Source organism: Leopardus geoffroyi, chromosome X (assembly GCF_018350155.1).
Source record: "Leopardus geoffroyi isolate Oge1 chromosome X, O.geoffroyi_Oge1_pat1.0, whole genome shotgun sequence".
Classification (NCBI taxonomy): Eukaryota; Metazoa; Chordata; class Mammalia; order Carnivora; family Felidae; genus Leopardus; species Leopardus geoffroyi.
Window position 1 is genome coordinate 6,078,047 of NC_059343.1, and position 26,361 is coordinate 6,104,407.

Genomic DNA, 26,361 nt, shown 5'->3' on the forward strand with positions numbered 1-26,361 from the left:
AGATTACTTTTGAATATCTTATTTTTCCTTTTGTTTCTTTTTATACATGTACATTTTGTGATAAAATATAGTTAATAAAAATGAAAAAAAAAACACAAAAGAAATTTTTTAAATGGGAGGAGGGAAAAAAGCTAGGAGAGATCATTAGAGTCTTTTTTCTTTCTTTCTTTCTTTCTTTCTTTCTTTCTTTCTTTCTTTCTTTCTTTCTTTCTTTCTTTCTTTCTGGTATTGATTCTTCCAGCTGTGCTGGTCCCTTATGCTCCAATCATCTAAAGTCAGAAAGCATGAATGCTTCCCAGAGCGTTATTCATGTCGCGAGCACTCTCCTCAAGGGTGAGTGAGAAGGCATTTTCTAGGTAAGCAAACTGCTGGGTAATAAGTGTGCTGAGCAACACGTTTACAGAAATGTTCTGGGGAATGGATTTACTTGGAAATAGAATTAACCGTTGCCATAAGAGATTGTTGAAGGCAGGCACATGTCTATACAAACATGCCACTGCAGTCCTAAAACTATTATTTGGGGCAGATTTTCATTGGTTTAATAAGCTGCTCTAAAGGCCTCAGAGTCTTTTCAATTCGCCTCCCCCAGAACTGTTCAGTGCCGCCTGAAGGGTTCCTCAACAATGCCCACATAAGAGAAACATCATCTGCCACTCGGTGGACCCCCACTTACACCACCTCCAAGTGCCACAGACAGCAAGCTCAAGCACACACATCTCCCCTTGCCCCAGGGAATATCCTGCTTAAGTTAACTAAATGGCCTTTTTTCCTGCCTTCCGATGCCCCTGTAAAGGGGCCACTTAACACTTTATAAGGGGGGGCCTCTAGTTCAACGGGACGCGTAGATCCTAAAATACACTCTCGCTGAGAAAAGCATGCACTGCCTACAACGATTCAGTTTAACTCCACGTTACCAACACTCTCGGTCAAAACAGAGTCCTAAATAGAAAACTCAGGCAAGTCTTCAAGTAAATCATAAACTCTCCAGCGATGTGTGTGTCTTCTTTCTCTTTCACAGCTCAGGGAAAGGGAAGAGACCAGGTACCAGCACCACCACTGGAAACGGAGATGGCTGAAGAGGCTCTGCTCATAGCTACCCTACACGGCTCTCACTGCTGTTCCAGTCAGTCTGTCCAACTGGGGCCATGCACGTCTGGGCTCCTTGTACGCAGTGTTTTAAGCAGCACCCCTCTCAAAGCACAACACGACCAGGCAGAAAGTTGCCCTACGATTGGAGTCCCATTCAACAGCTCATAGCAAGACTGTTGGGAAATCGATGCGACTGTTCCTGGGCTTTCAACAGCTCTGGCATGAGCTACAATGACAATTTAGAATCCCAAAATTCTACCTCCTACTACTTGACTTAAAGATAATGAGACATAACTACTTCTTCTTTGCTTCCAAGGTGCCCTCAACACAGCGAAAGCATTTAGCATTCAGTACATCTTTCCTCATCCAAATTATCCCCCATTATGTGACCCATGTCTGTTTCTCTTTCTAAACGCGAGAGAATGTCTTCGTGTTATCACAGTAACTCACCCTTGCAGGCTGAGCTCTCCCAGCTGAGCAACGGATAATGTCCGAGCAGTTATAACGGAGTCTGTAGAATAATTGTTCTCACTGGAAATGGAACAAAAGAAGAGAGTTTGTCAGGATTTTTCCACCGTGTTTTATTCTGCTCACATTTAGATTAAACCCAGTGTAGGATGTGTATAGCCAGACTCTCAAATGATTCTGAAATCTTCTGACATAAATTTAACACAGAATATGTCTCTACTGAAAACTCAAAACAATATCGAAGATAAGTAGGCAGGAATGTTCATGTGCAAATTTGACCTCTAGAAAGATCTTTGATTATAGACATCAGTGCTTAATGTATAAAGTTTTTATAATCTGAAACTCCCCAATGCTCTCACCAAAAAAGAACACTTAAATAAATCCCAAGCACATTATCTAAAATTTGACTGCAGTCTATTTCCAGTTACAAATAAATACATGTTTGAATTTATAGATATTTCTTTCACTGACTAACTTTTCCCTATGTGAATTAAAATTATTTTTCAAACTAAATACATTTTAGGAGTATTGTTGTCCCTTCCTCAACTGAAAATATTTCATTTAATCTCCAAGGATACGACCTTAACAAAATGACCAAGAACTAAAATATACAAAGATTAATGACTAGCTTGTATAATGAAAAAGTAACATGCAAATCCATGTTACAAGGCAATGTTTGACTTTAAAGTTAATGGTTATATAAGTAAGTACATCATATTGCTGAGGATAGAATATTTCTTACAGGCAAAAAAAAAAAAAAAAAAAAAGGAGGAGTGACTGGTGATTGTACCATTTGGTCAATGCCTTGGAGGCCTGGAGGGAGCTGACCTCACATATAATATGTATGGGCAGCAAGATGTGTAGTGATCAAAGTCCTACAAGATCTCATATTTGTCATTCCATTGGATCAAACCCTGTAGAGAGCATTAAAACTTTCCAGCAGTGAGTGTGAAAGTGCAGGTGTGGAGAGGCTGGAATCCACCCCAAAAAGTGGAATATTTTACCATTGACATTGTATAGAATTGCTAGTGCATGGTGATAATAAACAGAAGATGGACATTGGGTCTGTTCTATCATTGCCTTTAGTTCTCTGGACCACTTCCTGTGGAATTCTGAAAAAGTAACTGATAATCTATGATTGCTAATGCTGTAGCAACAGAATGTTTTTGTTAGGATGAAATAGTATTCAGAATTCCAGTGTTCCTTTTCGACAAAACCACTGCCCCTTTTGCTCCATGGCCCTGAGGACTCCACAGAAGCCCTAAAAAGAGGGTCTTGATTGGATCCTGGCGAATAGGGATACAGAGACCATGCAAGGCATCCTGAGAGACCACACACCAGGATCCTGGGAAGTCCATCAGTCCAAGTAGGGCTTAGGAGACATGGAAACAGAAGGGAGGCTGAGGATAGCAGGCAGCACACCCAGCGCTGGCATTAGTTACAATTTTGACTCATTTCAGTCCTATATTGGGAGATAATTCTATTTCCAAAGACAGTTAGTCTTTATTCTCTCAGTTGAGTCCTCCCTTTAGGGCTACTCCAGAGTTCCTTTATAAAATGTGCTTACATTCCACTGTTTTTGAATTTCTCTGGCCAGAGTTGACCTTTCTATGCAACTAGGAAGGGAAAAATAATTTCCATGTCCAAGTTTAATTCTCATGTGCTTGATCCTGCAATTATTGTCCCTTGAAAATATGAGTTTAACCTTAGGACACTGGCAAGCCCCATGTTATTAATACACGGGTTTTTCCCTAGGACTGTGAAGGAGTTCTCAGAAGACAGAGAGAGCTTGGACTTTCTCCAAACCTTTGGCCTTTCTAAATCTCTCCAGCTTTTTGTTCCTACAGTCTGGAAAGAACTGCTTTTTCTGTCCAGCTTTCAGTTTCTGCAGTTCTCTGTTTCAGCTGTCCCCCGTCTAAGCTAAGACAAGAGGTGCTTTGCTTTGCACAGTCAGCCAGCTGTTCCCGCTGTTCAAACTATAAATTAATTTTCCAGGAGAGAAAGAAAGGTAGGCAACTCTCTTGGTCAACAAAGCAGGATGCATTTACCAGCCCCAGAGATCTTGGCCAGTTACCGTGTCCGCCGAGGAAGGGTGCAGGTGGAGAAAAGAAATGAAACTGGCAACCTTTCCTGCTCTTCTGGTGTTACAGCTCTTCTGAGAGATAAGAAATCTCTTCCCAGCTATTTTTCTCATATTATATGAATCGAGAGACGCTCTTCTGGGGAAACCTCCCCTAGGACACATCATTGGAATGTTAACTTTGCCAGGGTCTTCCAGCTTTGTCAAAATAGGTCCCTTGGAGATATTGCCCCTATGTAGTCTGAACCCAATTTTTGTTGTCACAAGAATTTTATTTTTTTATTTTTATATTTTTTTTAATATATGAAATTTATTGTCAAATTGGTTTCCATACAACACCCAGTGCTCATCCCAAAAGGTGCCCTCCTCAATACCCATCACCCACCCTCTCCTCCCTCCCACCCCCCATCAACCCTCAGTTTGTTCTCAGTTTTTAACAGTCTCTTATGCTTTGGCTCTCTCCCACTCTAACCTTTTTTTTTTTTTTTCCTTCCTCTCCCCCATGGGTTTCTGTTAGGTTTCTCAGGATCCACATAAGAGTGAAACCATATGGTATCTGTCTTTCTCTGTATGGCTTATTTCACTTAGCATCACACTCTCCAGTTCCATCCACGTTGCTACAAAAGGCCATATTTCATTTTTTCTCATTGCCACGTAGTATTCCATTGTGTATATAAACCACACTTTCTTTATCCATTCATCAGTTGATGGACATTTAGGCTCTTGCCATAATTTGGCTATTGTTGAGAGTGCTGCTATAAACATTGGGGTACAAGTGCCCCTATGCATCAGTACTCCTGTATCCCTTGGATAAATTCCTAGCAGTGCTATTGCTGGGTCATAGGGTAGGTCTATTTTTAATTTTCTGAGGAACCTCCACACTGCTTTCCAGAGCGGCTGCACCAATTTGCATTCCCACCAACAGTGCAAGAGGGTTCCCGTTTCTCCACATCCTCTCCAGCATCTGTAGTCTCCTGATTTGTTCATTTTGGCCACTCTGACTGGCGTGAGGTGATATCTGAGTGTGGTTTTGATTTGTATTTCCCTGATGAGGAGCGACGTTGAGCATCTTTTCATGTGCCTGTTGGCCATCGGTCACAAGAATTTTAAATGAACTGAATGTTGGACAATCAAGATCATTCCTTTTTGTTTTCGTTCATCTTGGAATGCATAGATCATGGCACATTGTCATAATTTGCTTGCATGACGCAACTCGCTCACGGTCGTGTGTATTAGCTATAAATGCACGCATGTGCAGGCTTATCTCCATTGTACGTGCACGTGTTCGCTTTTGTCCGCACTCCTCCTCTCATCCCCCTGGAAACAGCCTTCCCAATAATCTGTTGTACACATTTGTGTAAAATGTATGTCATTGTTTTTGGTTGTAGATGTGTGTCTCCATGTTATATTTTGTTGTCATGTGTTGGTGCGTGATGGGCTCAACTGTTTTGTGTAATAGATTACATTCTATTTCTCACTTTTTTTCACACTGTGCTATTGGGATCTATCTATGATGCAGTGTTCACACATAGTGATGGCTTCTGACAGCAGGATAATGCTCTGAAGTATGCGCCTTCTGCATGCTCCACAGCCCATCCCCAGCGATGTCCCCAGTTCCTGGCCAGTACACACATCATGATGAACCCTCTTGGACATGTCTCCCAGTGGTCTGTTGTGATAATTTATTTGGGTTATATACTCAGAGTACAAATTTGGGTCACAGACTATTTTGATATTTAATGTGATTAAACCCTGTAGAGTTTTATATTGTTCCCATATAAGACTCTCTATGGGAAAAGATGCTCAACGTCGCTCCTCATCAGGGAAATACAAATCAAAACCACACTCAGATACCACCTCATGCCAGTCAGAGTGGCTAAAATGAACGAATCAGGAGACTATAGATGCTGGAGAGGATGTGGAGAAACGGGAACCCTCTTGCACTGTTGGTGGGAATGCATCCTGGTGCAGCTTCTCTGGAAAAGTGTGGAGGTCCCTCAAATCATTAAAAATAGATCTACCCTATGACCCAGCAATAGCACTGCTAGGAATTTACCCAGGGGATACAGGAGTGCTGATGCATAGGGGCACTTGTACCCCAATGTTTACAGCAGCACTCTCAACAATAGCCAAATTATGGCAAGAGCCTAAATGTCCATCAACTGATGAATGGATAAAGAAATTGTGGTTTATACACACAATGGAATACTACTTGGTAATGAGAAAGAATGAAATATAGCCTTTTGTAGCAATGTGGATGGAACTGGAGAGTGTTATGCTACGTGAAATATGTCATACAGAGAAAGACAGATACCATATGTTTTCACTCCTATGTGGATCTGGAGAAACTTAACAGAAGACCATGCGGAGGGTGAAGGAAAAAAACGGGTTAGAGAGGGAGGGAGCCAAACCATAAGAGACTCTTAAAAACTGAGAACAAACTTAGGGTTGATGTGGGGTGGGTGATGGGTATTGAGGAGGGCACCTGTTGGGATGAGCACTGGGCGTTGTATGGAAACCAATTTGACAATAAATTTCATATTTTAAAAAAAAGACTCTCTATGATATCCTAGTTGTCCATGTTTTTGGCCTTAGATTAAAACCATGCTATTTTGATTACTATGGCTTTTGTGTATGACTTAATATCTGTTAAAGCAAGTTTTTCCTATGTAATATTTTTGTCAAATTTTTGTCATTTTCATAGAAGTGCATTCTTTGATAGACATTAAAAAAATTTTTTAATGTTTATATTTGAGAGAGAGAGAGACAGAGGCAGAGTACAAGTTGGGGAGGGGCAGAGAGAGAAGGAGACACAGAATCCAAATCATGCTCCAGGTTCTGAGCTGTCAGCACAGAGCCCGACGCGGGGCTCAAACTCACTAACTGCAAGATCATGACCTGAGCCAAAGTTGGACGCTTAACGGACTGAGCCACCCAGGCGCCTCTCTTTAATTTTTTTTTAATGTTTATTTATCTTTGAGAGAGAGAGAGAGACAGAGACAGAGACAGAGAGACAGAGTGCAAGTCAGGGAGGGGCAGAGAGAGAGGGAGACACAGAATCTGAAGTAGTGACAGACATTTTAGATTAGGTTTATCAAGTTTTAAATAAATTCAACTGAAATACCGAATTTAAAAATTAGGAGAATTGACACCTCTATAATATTAAAATTGTATCATCTCAGGAAAGGAATGTCTATTCAGATATTCATATCTTCTTCTGTCCTTTATAGGAACTTTACATTTTTCTCCATAGACTTTGCAAATACAGACACTTGATGGTTTCTTTGCTGTTGTGAATGGTATCTTATGTTGCTTTATATACTCAAATGTTGGTGTGGAGATTTACTTCCAATTTTTGTGAGTTTATCTTGCTTCAGCAAGATTACTGAACTCTAATTATAATAGTTTGTCTAGGGATTCTGTTGTTTTTGTATGTAAATGATTGTTTCATCTGCAGATGATGTAATATAAGAAGCCCCATTCCATACCATAAGAAAAGTAAAAGAAATGAGAAGTGTAAATATTGGACCATTTTGATATATGCTCTGTGAGTTTGCAAAAATAATATACAGAAAACCTTGGTTTGCAAGCATAATTCTTTCCGGAAACATGTTCGGAATCCAAAGCACTTCTATATCAAAGTGAATTTTCCAACAAGAAATAATGGAAACTCAGATGATTCACTCCACAACCTCAAAATACTAATATAAAAATGATTACAATACTGTAATATAATACAACATAATAAAGAAAATATAAAGAAAAATAAATTAACCTGCACTTCCCTTTGAAAACCTTTGTGGCTGGTGTGAGGGAGACAAGAAAAAGGAGGGTTATTGTGTAGGACTACTTTCACTATCACTAATGGAATCACTGCTATCTATTAGGTTAATAGAATCTTTTTCTTTCCGTGCAACTTTAACAAGGTACCTATCCAATGACCTAGAATGAAGCAAAGCATTCCTAAGCTTACTCTTGTATACAAAATCAAAGGACTGTCCATAGGTGCTGTGAAGTGACAAAAAAAAAATACACTAGTTCCAGTTATGGGCACTTTCCAACGTTCTGAAAAATCAGTCATTTCTGCCAAACACCGCAGCCTGAGGCAGAGCATCCGAGCATGGGAAATGATCACCCACAGTCCCACAGAGAGAGAAAGACAGAGACAGAGACAGAGAAAGAGAGACAGAGAGAAGAACCATTGGCTCAGCTGTGATCCTGTGATGTTCGGCATCACATACTACTCATATCGGAAGACATTACTTGTTTATCCAGTCAAAATTCATTAGAAATGTTTGCTCGTCTTGTGGAACACTCACAAAACAAGTTCTTGCAATCCAAGGTTTTACTGTATATTGTTTGCTGGCCATACAGTTCTATCTAACTATAATATCTCAAGCTTTTTAATTATATCATTCAGATCTTTTATAATGGTGCTTTTTTGGCAGCTTGATTGAACCACTTCTTAGAGGAATATGTTGCAGTCTCGAAGTATAGTCTAATTCTACTAAATCTATTTCTCCCTGAATATGTTTACAAAGATAGAATATTCTTTTAGTATTGTTCCTTATACAATGTCATATCCCTCTTTGTCCTTTATGATATTTATGTCTGGGGATCTATTTTGCTAGATTTTAAGTTTGTTACCCTGGTACCGATCGGTTCACAATTGACATCCTCTTATTTTCATGTTTTCTCTATCTTTTGAATTAAGCATGATGCTTCTAGGCAACAAGTGGTTGAATCTTATTTTGTAATCCGGTCCCAGGTCCATCTTTTAACTGCCAAGTGTAGCATATCTAAATTTTTTATACTGATTTGTTCCTACCATCTTACATCGCATCTCTTTCTGCTACCTTTAATCTTAGTTTTTATATTCCACTTCTGCTTTCTATTGGATGGATGAATTTTTTTCTCTTCCCTGGCTGATGTAAATGTAACACATTCTATTTTTCTTCTGTTCGTGGTCACTCTTCATTAAGATCCATATTTAGGGGTGCCTGGGTGGCTCAGTCGGTTGAGCATCTGACTTCGGCTCAGCTCATGATCTCATGGTCCGTGAGTACGAGCCCCGCGTCAGGCTCTGTGCTGATGCCTCAGAGCCTGGAACCTGCTTCGGATTCTGTGTCTCCCTCTCTGTCTGACCCTCCCCCATTCATGCTCTGTCTCCTTCTGTCTCAAAAATAAATAAACATTAAAAAAAATTAAGATCCATATTTACTATTGAGTTCTTAAACTCACTAGTATCCAGATCTTTACCCTATTGAGGTATGTGTTTAAGCAAGCTCTCATATTCCCTTTGATCTCCTCATTGTGTTGCCCACTGTTTGGTGCTGTTTAGAGTTTTAGTTCTGAGTTAAGATACCCTTCACCTTTCGCTCTTTTTATCCTGGCTTTATTAGATGACAATCAAGTACCTGACCTAGATCACCACCCTGCTTCTATATTTGTTACAGTCTTTCCCTGGAGTTGAGCAATTTTTCTGTTTCAAAGCAGAGTTTTTGTCCAGCAAATCTTGCCTGAAAATATTTTCAATACACTCCCACATTTTAATTGAGAATTTGGTTAGATATAGACTTTTTATGTTCAAAGTAAGGATAAAATGTTACTCTATTTTAAGGCTGCTCAGGGTGCCGTAACACAATACTATTGATTCAGGGCCTTCAACAACAGAGATTTATTTTCTTACAGTTCTGAAGGCTAGAAGTCCCACATGGAGGCACCGGCCAGTTTGGTCCCTGGTGAGAGCTCTTCCTGACTTCCCACTGCTTCCTCTCCTGGCCTTTCCTCTGCAGGTAACCCAGAGACACAGCAGGCTCTCTGTGTCTCTACCTATAAGGACACCGATCCCAACATGAGGGCTCCACTCTCATGACCCGATTCCCTTCCCAAAGCCCCATCTCCACATGTCATCACACTGAAGGTCGGGGCTTCGACATATGAAATTTGGGAGGACACAGCGTTCAGTCTACAACACTGACTTCTTAGAGTTAGTGTTGATGTTGAGAATTATGTTGTCAGTTTGATTCTTGTTCTTTGGAAGCCTATTGCTTTCTACTTGGAACTTCTTTTGTTTGAATATGCCTACGTATGTGTTTTCTGTACCTATCGTGTTGACAATGCTCTGAGCCATTTCCATCAAATATCTTTGATCTTTAATCATCTTCTTCTTCCTCCTCCTCCTCCTCCTCCTCCTCCTCCTCCTTCTTCTTCTTCTTCTTCTTCTTCTTCTTCTTCTTCTTCTTCTTCTTCTTCTATAATGGAGCTTCTCTTCATTTTTCCCCCCAAGAATGCTTCCTTTCCATTTTTTCTTAAACTTTATGGGTCTCTCATCCATTTGTTGCTAGTTCTATTTCTACTCACCATGTCCCTGGCACTTCTGTTGCAATTCTCTTCTTTTTAGCCTTTCCCAATATTTTTATGGAGGAGTCTTGAAACTTACTTTGCAGCTCACCCATTTTTTTTCACCTGTATCCATTCTGCTATTCAGTCCAGTACCCACATCCTTCACTTTAACACTCATTGTCTTCATACTATACATTCCACTTGGTTCACTTCTGTAACTTATTATTATGTGCCCTATCTTGGTACACTCTTCCACTATCTCACTGACGATATTTATTATATGTACTTTCTTAAGCCATCTCCCTCTGCAATTATACTGACATGGTTATATGTTTTTCAATTTGCTTTTTTTCTTAGAGGTTGTACTCTTTGGGTCTTTAGTTATTTTAGTCTGTGAGTGTACATTATTTGAGGTGAGGGTTCTCCCCTGGAGGCTATGTTGCCCCCCAGGAGACATTTGGCAATGTCTGGGACTATTTTTAGTTGTCACAGCTGGGTTAAGGGTGATGCTACTGGCATCTAGTGAGTAGAGGCCAGGAATGCTGCTCAACATTGTACAATAGACAAAACAGCCCCACAACCCCCACAACAAAGAACTGTGTGGTCCCAAATGTTACTCCTGCCAAGGCTGAGAAGCTCTCAGTTAGGAGTATCACTGCTCTGTGTGCTGGAGAGGGCCTGAGTCCTAAGGGTGGAGGCCCTAGGCAGCATGGAACCACCGTGGGATGGGCACTTCTTTTCCCTCAACAATACCAGACAACCTCTGGTCAGGGTTTCCTCTAAGGTTCTTCCCTAAATTTCATCTCCTGAGGTTGAGGTTCACCACTGCTGGGTGTTTAGAAGGGGTGTGGGCAGAGGAGGAGATGCCCAAGGAGGGCAGGTCTGATGCAAGGAGACACCTTTCATCAATTCCTCACCCAGTAAAGATGCTGTACTGCCTTGAAAAGATCACCCACCTCAAGAATATCAGTGGCCTGGCTATTGCAACAGTTTTCTTATAGCAAAAGGGGCACATAGAGACTGCCCCTGCGCCCCCACACACTCAAAGCAATATCAGAGAGAGGTAAGAGGGGAAATTAATTTTTTCCACCAATTCTCTCACTAGCCTTTTGGAAGCCTGGTTATAGTTTAGTGAGGCAACCTCCCACCTGTCACCCCCAGAGAGGTGTGAATCCATTTCCAGGATTTTTCAGGGAACTTTGGTGGTTACTATAGGGTGTTTCCTCCTGTCTTCTAGCCTTTCCTTCTGCTTCCATAGCTGTCGATCTATGATTGCCGCTCAAGTTTCATGGGAAACCCTATCAACTCTAAAAAGTATTACTTTGACGGGGTGTCTGGGTGGCTCAGTCGGTTAAGCATCCGACTTCTCCCCGTGATCTCACGGCTCAGCTCGTGAGTTTGAGCCCTGCATCGGGCTCTGTGCTGACAGCTCAGACCCTGGAGCCTGCTTTGCATTCTGTGTCTCCCTCTCTCTCTCTGTCCCTCCCCAGCTCATGCTCTGTGTCTCTCTCTCACAAAAATGAATAGACATTAAAAAATTTTTTGAGGGGCGCCTGGGTGGCGCAGTCGGTTAAGCGGCCGACTTCAGCCAGGTCACGATCTCGCGGTCCGTGAGTTCGAGCCCCGCGTCAGGCTCTGGGCTGATGGCTCAGAGCCTGGAGCTTGTTTCTGATTCTGTGTCTCCCTCTCTCTCTGCCCCTCCCCCGTTCATGCTCTGTCTCTCTCTGTCCCAAAAATAAATAAACGTTGAAAAAAAAAATTAAAAAAAAATTTTTTTTTGAAAAAGTATTAATTTGAGGTGCCTTGTGAAAACTAAGATATTGAAGTGAGTATTTCTGTAAATTCCATTCTTTGATGGATGATGTAATAGATTGTTGTACATACATTTAAATGCTGTGGGGGGGCGCCTGGGTGGCGCAGTCGGTTGAGCGTCCGACTTCAGCCAGGTCACGATCTCGTGGTCCGTGAGTTCGAGCCCCGCGTCAGGCTCTGGGCTGATGGCTCAGAGCCTGGAGCCTGTTTCCGATTCTGTGTTTCCCTCTCTCTCTGCCCCTCCCCCGTTCATGCTCTGTCTCTCTCTGTCCCAAAAATAAATAAATGTTGAAAAAAAAATTTATAAATGCTGTGGGATATATTTTTGAGTTGTTATTTTCCCCCACTTTTAACACAAAATGATTTTTCTCTTGACTCTGACAGTTACGATTCACATGAATATTTAAATGATAAGGAAACTAAATGTTTTTCCCCTTTCCAGTTTCTACCGAGTGCCGTTTTACATGACACGTCCTTCTTTTCTCTCAGGGAACAGAATCTCATTCTTAGCCACTAATAACATTAATCAAAGCAGTCTTTTATGACATGTAAATAAATGAATTTTCCTTTACATGCACAGGACAATATAGATGATCTGTAGAGACTGGGTATTTATCACAGTGATATATTCCTATTATCACATTGCCATTACTTAGTCATTGGTTCAGGGAAAGTACACTGCTTAGGATATCAAGGATATCGAGACGGCAGTATAGAGAAAGAAAAAAGCTTATGGAAATTCAGACATGGCTTTCATGGCCCACTCCCTATTTTATTGTTATAGATTACTCACATGGCTTATAATCAGACTTAAAATACAGCCTTAACATTAATAGCACTTTTTCATGAGAAAGCAGTTTTTCACGTGTATGTAAGACATACATTGCAAATAATGCATCTGAGAAAAAAATTTTAAAGCAAGCTTAAACTCTCTTTTAATTAGGTTTGTATACATTCAAATGTCTAAGAGAAAAGTGATTTTATTTTATTTTTATCTACCTGTATATCTACTTATCATTCTATCATTTATTTTTGTGGTTTGGTACATAATCATTTTCCATAAACTGTCAGTTGAAATCAACTGGTAAAGTACAGCCAATTATTTACCAAACTCTAGAAACATAACTGCAGATGCAAATATTTTTATGAATCCTAGTATATCATAAGCACACCCAGATCTAATAAAAGTAGCATATAGATATTCTCAGAGTAAATGCAACAGTAACCTGAATGCCTGTGAACATTTTATTCAAATACACTGAATGTAGTTCTACGAAGTATACTTTAGGACATAAACAAGGATGCAAGAATTCAAAACTTTTGCAGACTCTAGATAACACGAGCACTAATAAAGCAACTGTCTCCCATTTCAAGTTTTCCGTTTTGTCCTATGTTTTAAACCAAGGGACAAGCCAACTGCTACCCTCAAGCACAATCAGGCCCGGCATCTTTTTTTGGTACACAAACACATCCACTTGTCGATGAATTGTCTATGACTGCTTTCATACTACGGTGTCAGAGTTGAAGCCATCGGACCCACAAAACCTAAAACATGTACTATCTGGCCCTTTACAGAAAGAGTTTGCTGACCTCTGTCATGAGCCATGAATAAATGAACGTACTAAAGTTGCTGCCATGTTCTCTCCACTATTACCTAATCTAATGGTGGCTGGAATGTTCTTCCTACCTCAATAAGGTGGTTTTGGCATCTTTCCCATGTCTCCTATATGACGAACCATGTTAAGTTTTCTCTTCTCTTGCTGTGGGCTGGCATGAACAGTTTTTCCTGCTATGGGAGCTGTCTGCAACAACTTCCCAGTTATTTTACACTTTCATTCTTAATTTATCCTGAAATTATCTGCACAAACATTTCCTTTGTGCTAAGCTTGGACAAGCAGTGATTCATACTTTTGTTGGCAAAATGAAAACCTTGATTAGAATCAATAATATCAAATAGCTGCCATCAATTAAAAACGCTTCCAACAAACCCTTTGTAGCAGAGTTGTGTAAATGGATATGGCCTTGATTTATTAGGGAATGGAGGGATGCATAGTGAAAGGTATTGATTTTTCCATTTTTTTCCCCCAGATACTGGTAGCATACAATTGATTTATAGTATCATTAGCATTGTTATGGTTCTAAGCATTTTTTAATTGCCATTGTTACTTCCCTTATAACTCATGAGTTATTTAGGGATGTATTTTTAAATTCCCAAACATAAGGGATTTTATTAACTATGTTTTTATCGTTGATTTCCAATTTACTGCTTTGTGGTCATTCTCAGTATATGGGGTATAAGTTCATGTATGTGTAACATACGAGGCTTCTTAATGTCATTGCTAAAACCTTCTATCTACATTTTAATACTCTTTTATCTTGATCTACCAATTTCTTTTAAAAAAATTTTTTTTAATGTTTTTTAAATTTATTTTTGAAGGAGAGAGAGAGAGACAGAGCATGAGCGGGGAAGGAGCAGAGAGAAGGGGAGACACAGAATTCGAAGCAGGTTCCAGGTTCTGAGCTGTCAGCACAGAGCCCGACGTGGGGCTCGAACTCACAAACCACAAGATCAGGACCTGAGCCAAAGTCGGACGCTCAACCGACTGAGCCACCCAGGTGCCCTTTGATCTACCAATCTGTGACAAAAACATGCTAAAACATTAAACTGCTAATGAATGTGTCCATTTCTCTTGCTAATTCCATCAGTTTCCTTTTTGGAATTCAAGGTACATACAATTTCATATTGCTGTATCTTCTTAGTAGACTTGTCCTTTTGTGTCCATTCTATATCATCTTATTTTGCTAAAACAGTTTGTGCATTAAATTCTATATTATGGGACACTGGCACGAGTAGCTTTCTTTTTATTAGTATTCTCCTTGATTTTATTTAGCTGTGTCATATTTATATAGCTGGATTTTTAGTAGATCAGTCTATTTACATTCATGATAATTAATGTTATATTGGGGCTTACCTCCACCATGTTATCTTGTGTTTTTTATATCGCCTTTTTTTCCCTTTCTTTCTTTTTTTCTCCCTAGTTAGTTAGTTATTTAGTTAGTTAGTAGGCTTCATGCCCAGCACAGAGCCCATAGCAAGGCTTGAACTCTAAGATCAAGACCTGAGCTAAGATCAAGATCCTGACACTTAACTGACTGAGCCAACCAGGTACCGCTATTTTTTAAATTTAACTTTTTTCCTTTTATTTCTTCTCAATTGTGGTTATTTATCATGTGTTATCATGGTTCCTTTCATTGTGGCATATACTAAACAGTAATTTAAAATAAAATCTGAGGTTAATTCTGAAAAAATCTGAAGTTATTCAGTAATTGTGTACTTCATCAAAAGACGGCACTCCCACCTTGTTATCGCTGCCAGAGTTTTCATTTTCAACTTTTAGTGCAAAATGTCATTTTTTACATTTAGCACTGAATTAAATTAGTCGGTATTTCATCCACTTCTGGACACCTTGTTTCTTAATACTTATCTCTTCCCTCTTACCTTCGCGTGTTTTTTTTCTTAACAAAGAACATCCTTGAATATTTATTTGAGTGCTAGTTCCATAGTCTGTATATATAAATTCTGTGTGTGAAAACAAAATGCTTGTATTTGCTGCTTCTTCTTGAATTTTAAGATGGCAATTGGTCTCCTTCTAACCTCAAGTACTGAGAAGTGCACTGTTAGTTGAATTGTAATTCCCTTGCAGGTGATGTGATGTTTCTCTGTGGCAGCTTCATAATTTCTCTTCGTTCTCAGTGGTTTGGAAGTAACTCTTCTATGCCGTGGAATGGAGTTATATTTATCTATCTTTTCAGTTCACAGAGTGCACTTCTGATCTAAAGACTGCAATTCTGAATAATTTTGGCTATTACTCTATTCAACTCTACCCATGTTCCAGCCATTTATCTTATCAAGTAATATTAAAGGATCTCAGTCTGGGCTCCAAATCTCATACCTATTCTTCTATATTTTTATATTTCTTAAAAAAAAATCTTTTTCCAGGGTCACCTGGGTGGCTCAGTCAGTTGAGCATCTGATTCTTCATTTCGGCTCAGGTCATGATCCCAGGGTGTTAGTATTGATCCCTGCATCAGGCTCTGCACTGAGCATGGAGCCTGCTTAAGACTTTCTCCCTCTCTCCCCTCCCCGCCCCTACCCCTCTCCCCTGCCCATGTGCACTCTCTCAAAAAAATTTTTTTTTATTTTAATCTTTTACTATTCTGTTAGGTCTAATGTTGTAACAACATCTAATTACTAACTTCTCTTCGAATATGTGTAGTAAGAGTTTATCCCAAGAATAATTTGTTTTTTACTGATAACTGCTAAATTTTTCTGTGATCTCTAACATTTTATGCTAATTTCTGCCTATCTTGATAACTCCCCTGCCCTTTTAAAAAGGATGTTTTTAATTCATATAGGCATCTTAAATATATTACTTTTAAGCTCTCAGACTGCTCTAGAGTACTTTAACTTCAAGTTATCTAACTTTTAAAATTATTTTTTTAATGATTTTATTGACGGTAATAGCCTCTTAGCAATTGGGTTCCTTCACAAGTTTTGGAATTTTGGATTGTGGCTCTTTTGGAGGGGTGGTTTTTGTTTCTCTTTTCTAGTTCTTTCTCCTTCCTTCTTTCCCTCTCTCTCCTGTCTCTAGGCTTAGTCCTTGTGTATAATAATTTCATGGCTGGTTGAACCCCCAAGCCCCCTGTGATAGTTAATTTTAGGTGTCAACTTGGCTGGGCCACGGTGCCCAAATATTTGCTGAAACATTTTTCTGGATGTTCTATGAGGCTCTTTTTCGATGAGATTGCATGTTGGTAAACCATGAGTAAAATGTACTTCATAATGTGGGTGGGCCTCATCCAATCACATTAATAGAACAAAAGACTGACCTCCCTTGAGCAAGAAGGAATTCTGCTGACAGATGATCCTCAGACTTAAAAGCATTATCGACTCTTCCCTGGTTCTCCAGCCTGCTGGTCTACCTGCAGAGTTCGGATTTGTCAGCCTCCATAATCATTAAAGTGAATTCCTTACAATAAATCTCTATCTATATACACACATCCTATTAGTTAAATCTCTCTGGAGTATAATAACTAATAACCCTCCCCCCAAAACCTGTCAGGATGAGATATAATAATGGCATTTCAAGGCTGCTGTTGTATGATAGGGAAATTCAGCTAGAGCAGATCTTGCCCCTGAATGACTGGGTGACTTGGTCCAATCTCTGGTCTTGAGGCTATGTATGTGTCCTCAAGCCTCTCTAAACCTGGCTAAAAGTCCTAACCTCAGGCAGTGGTCAGTGGCTGCCTTCCCTCAGCTTCTTCACTGGGGTAGGGGGTGATTCTCGCTTAAGTTCCTAATGTGTCCAAGTGAACCTGGATCCATGAACATTGCGACAGGAAATTCACAAGACACATCTGTTGACAAATAGCAAGTATGGATACATCTATTTTCTTCCTGTGATAACCAAACAGTGGAAAGGAGTAATGACTTCTGCCATTACAAAGGAGTAATGACTTTCCCAAATATATTTGGGAAAATATCCTTTGAGGAAAAAGGATCTTTCATCCAGAAGACCCAAAAGAACTTCATCCTGATAATCCTTTGCTATAGAAGAATTTCTATAATTGATTGAAAATAGACATCATGAAGTCATGCTTTGTACAAAAACAACTCGCCACATAGGCTGAGATTAAAATATGACGTGATGAGCTACAAGGAGGCAGGCTTCTCTGCAGAACATCGCTGCACCTGCCTCAACATTATTCCTCTTGCAGATCTCAGATTCAACATTTCCTCTTTGCCTTGCTCAGACCCGGCTCCTTCTCCCACCACATTAACACTGCTATCATCATCGCTTACTTTTTCTCCCACCTGCTCCTATAACATCCAGGGCTTACCCTACTGACACATTCCATAGGATATTGTGTTATAATGTGTTTATCATCAGTGTCACTCCTAATGAAATAGAAATCTTCTAAGGGCTGGAACGTCTTCTACCTAACGGATTTTCGAGTCGGCTGTGCCTGGACCCAGGCTTAGCACATCACTCCTACCCCAGTAAATATTTTTTGAATAGTTGACTGGATTCTCATCATTCTGAATAGTCTTCCTATTTCTGGGCATTTGTGACCTACATAGAAAACTATTCCTCTGAAACTTTATAGATGTACATTGTGCTTTACAACAAACATCTGATTGATTGAGACATTCTCTCTTTTTTGGTGCACGTAGAGTTCATATATCCAGCAACAGCGGCTGTCTTCCTCTGCAGACCCCTCAGCATTCTCCTAAGTGGGAGCAACCCTAGTCAGCCTTCCACACTCTGCGTACAGCTGATGGAGGCCTAACGTTTATGATTCTTGCCCTATACTTTCCACTTCACCTCACTGGAAAATTGAACAAATGATTATAGAAAAGTAAATTTAAAAGAGAGATGCGATGGCGGGGAGGTGCCTGGGTGGCTCAGTCTGTTAAGTGTCTGACTTTGATTTCGGCTCAGGTCACGATCTCACAGTTCATGAATTCAAGCCCGACATTGGGCTCTCTGCTATCAGTGCAAAGCCTGCTTTGCATCCTCGACCCCCCTCTCTCTCTGCCCCTCCTCTGCTCTCTCTCTCTCAAAAATACATAAACATTGAAAATTTTTTAAGAATAAAAATTAAAATAAAATATTAATGCTATGGGAAAACTGTTTTCATACTTCCTCAAATCAGATAGTGGGGCTCAGAGAAGGAGTCAGCAGTCTGATGTGACAGCAGAAAGGTTTGCAGTGATTACAGCATTCCACCCTTCCTCAGCAGGAATGGCCCATAATACCTTTGTAGGAAACAGAACCTTAAGGGGGCAGAACCATGGCTCTTACAGCAAACGTATTAGGAGGCCATTAGACAGTCACTGAAAGGAGTTCTGAGGAATCCTGCCCCCTCCCCTCAGGTCTTCACAAATTAGCCAATGAAAACCTCGTCCAAACCTAAACCATTGCTTTGTAAGTCATTATGGAGGCCTGAGGTGATGTGGGACAGCTGTTTCATAACTAGCACCCGAAAAGATGAATGGACTAAGAAATGAAGAAAGGGAGACTCGACTGCAGGCAAAGATGCCTTCTCCCTCAGATTCAACCATGGGGATGTTATTTAATTTTTTCAAATAGGTGGGGAGGAGGGGAATAAAGGCATCATCGCATCGACATCGGGTGTCTCAAGGAAAATATCACATTCTGAATGTAAATTTTAATAGTTACTTGTCTCTACCAAATTTGCAACGATTTTTGAGATAATTCACAGGAGTATAGATTTGTGTCAACGTTCTATAACCATTCTAAACTGTAAGGTACAAGTAAAGGAAGTTCTTTCAAATATTTAATTGTAAATGTTTATAATCTAAAGAGGCAAAGACTAGTTGAAACGATGATAGTATCAGCAGGGAAGGAAGATCAGGGGGCTGGCTACAGGACCAGAAAATACTAAATGTTTTAATGCAATACTGATCAGTATTTTCTCTCATGATAATTCTCATGGCTTCCTCTAGGTAGAAACTGCAGATATGTACTCCACCAAGCACAACCTGAGTTGCCCATTTTGACTTAGCAAACCTAAGATGAGTAGGATGTAAGCTCTGGGAGAAGGGTGTATAGAACATCTCTCTTCCCCCATTGTGCCTTGATAATTCCAAACCTTCCAGTAACCCTCTGGTATCAGTGTATTTGGCCAAATTACATAGATATTGGGGCACCCGGGTGGCTCAGTCAGTTAAGCGTCCAGCTCTTGACCTTCGCTCAGGTCATGATCTCACAGTTCATGAGTTCAAGCCCCACAGAGCCTGCTTGGGATTCTCTCTCTCTCCTTCTCTCTCTGCCCCTCTCCAACTCATGCTCTAAATAAATAAATAAATAAATAAATAAATAAATAAATAAAATCTTTAAATTCCATAGATATTAATGAGACCCAAATATCAAAGAGAGAACATCAAAAAGTCCTTTTCTAAGTTAAATGCATTTGGAACGTCTGGCCAAATAAGGGAGAGTTCTGCCGGCCAGAAGAGGAGAGCCTTTAAGCATGCGAGCATCTGGGTTGCTTATGTTCTGAGCTCATTACAAGACCGATGTGGTGACAAGGAGAAGCTGGTTCTGGCCAAGTCACTGGCTGAGCACAGGAGGCCCCCCACCTTGGGCTCGATGGCAGGCTGGGACTTGGCGGATGACAGCATGGCTGGGAACCTCTTCCCTGAGCCCTGTGAATCGCTCACACAAGCACACCCACCTGCACAGGTGTCTGAGCAGCCAAGCACCCTGGAGCAGCAGCCCCGAAGCCACAGGTTTCTACGGCCTGGATTCTGTGGGGCGTTTGGAAACATGGCTGAGTTCTATGGCTCGTCCCTGAAGCCTACCTATCATGTGCCTTTCTGGTCTGTGGAATAAGCGATAAGCCTTCTCTGTGCTCATCTGAATACCATACAGTCCAGGGAATTTAGGCCTCAACCAATTTATTTTTCCTTTTGTGGTATCTAGATACCCTCACCAAAAAATAATAGCAAAAACTGATGAGATACACTTGTCGAACCGCACCTACTCTTATGAATAGATGAAATCCTTTAGAATCCCCTTAATGTTTGTCTGCAAATATTAGCTATGCCATCCTGGTTTAAGATGCTTGAGAAACCTGAGCTGTGCTAACACAATTAATTTGCTCATTATATACATCTTCATCAGCAGGGAAAGGTAAATCCCAGGCCAGCCGGGGATGATATTAAAAATTCCAAATGAGTGGGTTTTACAGCAATGAGTACTGAACATTTTTTAAGTGTTTTTTTTCCCCTTCTGGTAGTTGCAGTGTTATTTAATTCATAGTCCATGGCTATGCCGTGTACCCATGTCAACAATCCTACCCTTTTATAATCCCTTAACAATCATTTTACAGCTTGGGCTGCGAATTTAGCAGCCTGCCATGGGCTTCTGGATGTGATTACGGGCTGGCAAATTGTAGAGCCCCACGGTGGGATATTCTCACTCCATCACATCACGTTGTAAAGTTGGGGTCCCACCCCCCTTCAATCTGCCTCCTAAGGCTTTTGCTGTTGTCTCTAGCACAGAATTTGCACTTTGAGTCTCTCTGCAGCTCCCCGTGTCTGGAAGATTTCTGTGTGTGGAGAATGTAGTCGTGCTGTCACCCCCATCACTGATTCTGCTTCCCCCACGCAGGCTTCTGTGATATGGCAAACCCCGTGACTCTTTACAGTTCCTCCTAACGAAGTTTATCAGCTCCTCTTAGCTGTATCTCTGTAATTCATATTCAAACCTTATTTCTCCAGCTCTTCTTAAGAGCAGGGTATTGGCCTTTGTTGTGATGCTAAACTCATTTCTTCCCCAGGCTGTAACAGACATTGCATTGTGATTATCAATTTGCCTTGCTAGTGCGAGAGTACCTCTAGGGAGCGTGATCTATCTACCTATCATGGGAGGATTTGAGGTCTTGCTTGCGTGGAAATTGTTCCTTCTACTGTAGCACCCGAGGTCAGAAATTCCACTGAGAGAAATAATTATTTTATTCTTTAAAAAAATGTTTATGTATGGGGCGCCTGGGTGGCTTGGTCAGTGAAGCGTCCGACTTCGGCTCAGGTCATGATCTCACGGTCCGTGAGTTCGAGCCCCGCGTCGGGCTCTGTGCTGACAGCTCAGAGCCTGGAGCCTGTTTCAGATTCTGTGTCTCCCTCTCTCTTTGCCCCTCCCCTGTTCATGCTCTGTCTTCTCTCTGTCTCAAAAATAAATAAACGTTAAAAAAATAAAAAAAAATAAAAAAATGTTTATGTATTCTGAGAGAGACAGAGAGGGTGCAGGGGCAGGGCAGAAAGAGAGCGAGAGAATCCCAAGCAGGCTCCTCAGTAAGTGCAGAGCTTCACACAGGGCTTCCATCCCACGGACCACGACCCCGGGCCAAAATCGTGAGTCAGATGCTCACCCGACTGAGCCACCCAGGAGCCCCAGAAATAAATTATTTTCCATTGAGCATCAGGGTCTCCAAATGCCAACTGTCGTGGGAAAGATAAGGCATCGTTCTCTGCACAATTGGCTTATGAGATGGTTCCCCCGGAGACAAAAGGAGATGTGGAAAAGTAAGCCAGGACTGGCTCCTTGCTGGGGAAGAGAAGCCGAAAAGAAATAGGTGACGGAGGAAGATGGAAGGGTGTGAACCTACGTTGAGTGACTAACGTCACAGGGCTGGCTGTGCAGGACATAGCAGCATTCTGAGGTGACGGCCTGCAGGTGCCTCCGTGCCTCTTCCCGATCGCCACTGTGCACAAGCCCTCCTCGTAGTGCGCTAACGTAGGGCACTAATTGCGACGCACGTTACAGGCTGTGGCACCCAGCTTGTGCCGGTCCCCTCTGCAAAGCATTTGTTCTTAGTCTACCTTGTCTTTGAACGTGAGGCCTCCGGTGGCACATTTGACTCCAACTGTTGACTTTGTTCTTCTTTCCATCCGAATTGGATTTCTAGACCCGGCGTAACTCGGCTGAGAATCCTTCCAACACTACCCTCCATGTGACCACGAGGATAATTAGCAAAGTAACCGCATGCCTTAGGCACGGGGGGAAAAAGCCCTGACAACCCAAACTGTGCCTCGGGCTCAGTTTCTCCAAGAGCCCAGTGGACTTGTGCTCAGCAGGAGCACATCCAAGATAGAGACATCCTGACGCGCCAGAGAAAAGGCGAGAGCAGGCAAGACTGGGTAACAGCACGTGCACATGGGCAGCAAAATGCACACTTGTCTGACTGGTCTGCACAAACAAGATTATCCCAGCTGCTGTGGGTTTTTCCCGCTGAACAGATACAAAGGGCATATTTTAAAACTTTCACTTGTGTGTTTCTCCCTTCATGGAAGGTGTAGATTCCAGAGCTGGGGAAGCATCTCAAAGTTCGGGGACTCATTTCACTCTTGGACAATTAAGACAAATAATTCTGCACATGGACAGAAGCCAACCCATCTGCGACAGTGCGTACCAGGCTCACCTTAAAGTAATTAAATGTTACAGGGAGCAAAACGTAAGTGAGATTATAAACCTTTTGCTATCTTGGAATAGGGCCTCTAACTCCAATTACATTGAAAGGGCACAGGGCAAACGGAAGGGCGGTGTCCTCAGTGGTCACAAGGCGGCTTGGCAACGATCTGCCTTGTGAAGCACGGGAATCACAGCACCTGGCATCGAGGCTTGGTTCCACCATGAAACCACTCTCTGACCACGGCGTGATGACTCTGTATCGTTTCCTCATTCATGAAGTGAAAATGAGAACACCAGAGACAGGGCTGTTGCAGGGAAAAAAAAACTAAAAGGCATGCTAATGGAAAAGTTCTTTGAAAAAGTCACACAAAAAGTAATACACCATATTTTGTGACATGTTCGTATTTATGCAAAATTTACCTCTGCACATAATAGCTGCTCAGCTAACATTTGCTGCACGTGCTGACGCCTGCGGGCCTCCCAGTCACTAAATGCAGTGGATTCTGCCCAGTCGCCAACCATCTCCACCTGTCCCGCTTTCGTGTGGCTGTTGTAGGGCTTCTTGCAAAACGCCTCCCTGCTCAACGGTTACGCTGCTGCTTCCTCTTCAAGTCCAAATGGCAGCCCAGGCAGGGTTTCAGTGGCTTGTCACCTGCTGGCTGTAGACTGTCGCAGGTCTCCAGGAGTTCTGTCCCTGGATCATGTCCTCTGCTCCCATGTTCCAGTCACTCCTCTGTTTGCCCCTGCCTCTCGGATCTTCACCTCCAGTCCTATCATCCCTTCTAAACCCCAAACCATATTTCAACAAGTTCCTGGGTGCCTCCCCATCGTGTCCTTAAAGCAGATGGTCCTGTCTCCAGCCCCAGGCACAACTGCCCCCGCCCCTTCAGGTGTCTGTTGCGAGAGTGCACAATCCCCTATATTGTTATTAGCTGTGAAGGACCACCGTTGTTCACTCCTTCTCTTCATCCCCTGACCTCATCTCACTGATCACAAGCCACCTAAGGTTGCCTTGGACATATTTCTTGAATCACTCACCTCAGTCACACACAGGAAAGACTAATACCTTCGCCAAATGATTGCAAATAACCACCCTGTTGACTTCCATAGCCTCCAGACTATTCTTTCAAGCTAGTTTCCGCACAGCTGTGGGCTGACCTTTCTAAAGCTGAAATCTGGCCCTGTCACTACTTAATGCTCCTCCCCTCCCCCAGTGGCTCCGCTTTGTCTCCAGAAGCCGAGCACTTTATCATGATAGGATGGCCATGAAGAAGTGCCCCCATGACCACCTACTGCAGGGACGTGCCTCCCTGACCGCCCACTGCAGGGATGTGCCTCCCTGAACTCCCACTGCACGAATGTGCCTCCCTGACTGCCCACTGCAGGGACGTGCCTCCCTGACCGCCCACTGCAGGGATGTGCCTCCCTGAACTCCCACTGCACGAATGTGCCTCCCTGACTGCCCACTGTAGGGAGCGTGTTGGGGCGAGACCCTCAGCTCCACAATCCATCAGTGCCTTTGCGCTGAGCCTCCCAGGCACTGTTCCCCAGCAATGATTCAGCATGATGGAAACACAGGCAAGGACCCATTTCTGGGAGATATGGCACTCCTTTTCGGCTCAAGGACTCCCTAATGGCTCGGCTGAAACCTCCTGAGAGCTCATAGCCATCCACCCAACCTTCTCCATCCCCTTCATTGGGGGTCAGGTTTGATGGAGGCCAGAACCCTCCCCCAGCCTCTTCTGCTGCTTCCTAATTCCCTTTCACATGGGCATTTCCTCTAATGAGATCCTGGAGAGTGTAATCCTCCTCTGATGTCTGCTTCTCAGCACACTCAGAGTAACACACATTACAAACACACTACACACTTTTGGTTTTGCAAATTCCCACTAGCAGCATCGACTGCAGTCTTGTGTTCTTATGTTTTCTACTTGTCGTCCTCACCATCGTCTTCTCTTCTGGATCAGTTCTACTGTAAATATAGCATCACTTACCTTTAGGTAAATTATGTACCCGTCATTGGTAATTATCTGTCATATCACAGACCATTCTCTATTCCCTGTTATTACTGTGACTCTTCCCATCTATTTCCACTACTACAATGTGAGCTTTTCAAGGCCATGAATAGTCCCACGCATAGCCGATACCTAGAGTCTAGTACAACATGCGGAATCACTGGCCGCACATTCTCACATTTAGCTCTTTGGTTGGCTATTGCTACGTAACAAATTTCTCCAAATTTAGTGGCTTAATACAGCAACCACTGCATTATGTGTATGATTCTGTGGGTCAGGAGGAATTCAAGCAGAGGTCTGTTTCTGTTCTGTGATACCTGGGGTTGCAGCTGGGATGGCTGAAACCGCTGGAGATGGAATGGGCCACAAGTAAGGGACCTTGGTTCTTGTCTGTGTAGAGTTTATGGGGGCTGTGATGGCTCGTTTACTTGCATATCTAATGCCTGGACCTGGATGGGGGCTAGCCAGCATCACATTCTCTCTCTCTACAGCCTCTCCATATAGCTGGCTCGGGCTTCCTCACAACATGGTAGCCTGGGAATATGTTGAACTTCCCACAGGAGAGGAGTGACTCACGGAGAAAAAGAAAACAAGAGCTCCAGTAGAAGCTGCAAAGAATCTTCTGACTGAGGCTTACGCGTCCTAGCACGTCACATCTGCCACAGTCTATGATCAGAGCAGGCGAGAGCCAGCCCGCATTTCAGGGAATGAAGAAATGGACTCTTCCTAATGAGGAAATGTCAGGTATGTACAGGAGAAGAAGAATTGGTGGCTGGCATCTTGAATCGAGCTACCTCAAGATTCTGTGTTAATTCACACTTATTCAGAAAGACTTCCTTCCTTAGGTATCCTGCCTAAAGTACACTGTTCCCACTAACTAGTCTCTGTCATGATGTTTATTCCCTTCAACATATTTATGAATCTGTGATTTCTTGTCTAGGGGTCTATTATTTACTGGCTGATGGTCTACTACAAGATAAGCCCCATGGGGACAAGATCACCACCCCACCTCCCGTATTCCCACCTCCCAATGCAGAGCACAAGGGACAGTAGACACCGTTTCTATACGACAAAGACTATGGCTTTTTGAATCTTTCTCAGTGCCAAGGATAACGTAGAGTTTACACAGCTCAACACATCCTTGTTGAATAGTAGCAACAATCTTGGTCTTTATGCAAAAGGTCATTGGAGGCCCAACCTTCAAATATTTTTAGCGGAAACCATGTTATATCTTGCCATAGGGAATGACCACAGGTGCCAGACTAATACTCACACTCCTCCTACTTGCTGATGCTGCTTCATGATTACAGGCACCTTGCCAGTAAGTCTCCTACCACAGTAGTTTATCTTAAACTCTCAGGTTGGGTAGTGAAAATGTGACAGGCAAAAAGCAAGCTAATTGTCTTTGTGCAAATCACTCATTGTCTCTGAGCCAATTATCTCTTCTCTAAAATGTAGGTATATATCCACAGAGTTGTATTATCTGAGATAATACATATAAAGAATTTATTGCCAAATCTGTGGCAGGTAAGTGTTCAGTTCATGGTATTTTCCT

General features: G+C 42.1%; 1 long non-coding RNA gene across 1 annotated transcript in view; it reads right to left on the reverse strand.

Annotated features, from left to right (window-relative positions):
* Positions 1–1,539: 1,539 nt before the first annotated feature.
* LOC123595303 overlaps positions 1,540–26,361 on the reverse strand; it is a 363,332-nt gene continuing 338,510 nt past the window's right edge. Inside the window, exon 4 of the long non-coding RNA XR_006711125.1 lies at positions 1,540–1,620. This is a non-coding gene — a long non-coding RNA (uncharacterized LOC123595303). The remainder of the gene's footprint in view (positions 1,621–26,361) is intronic.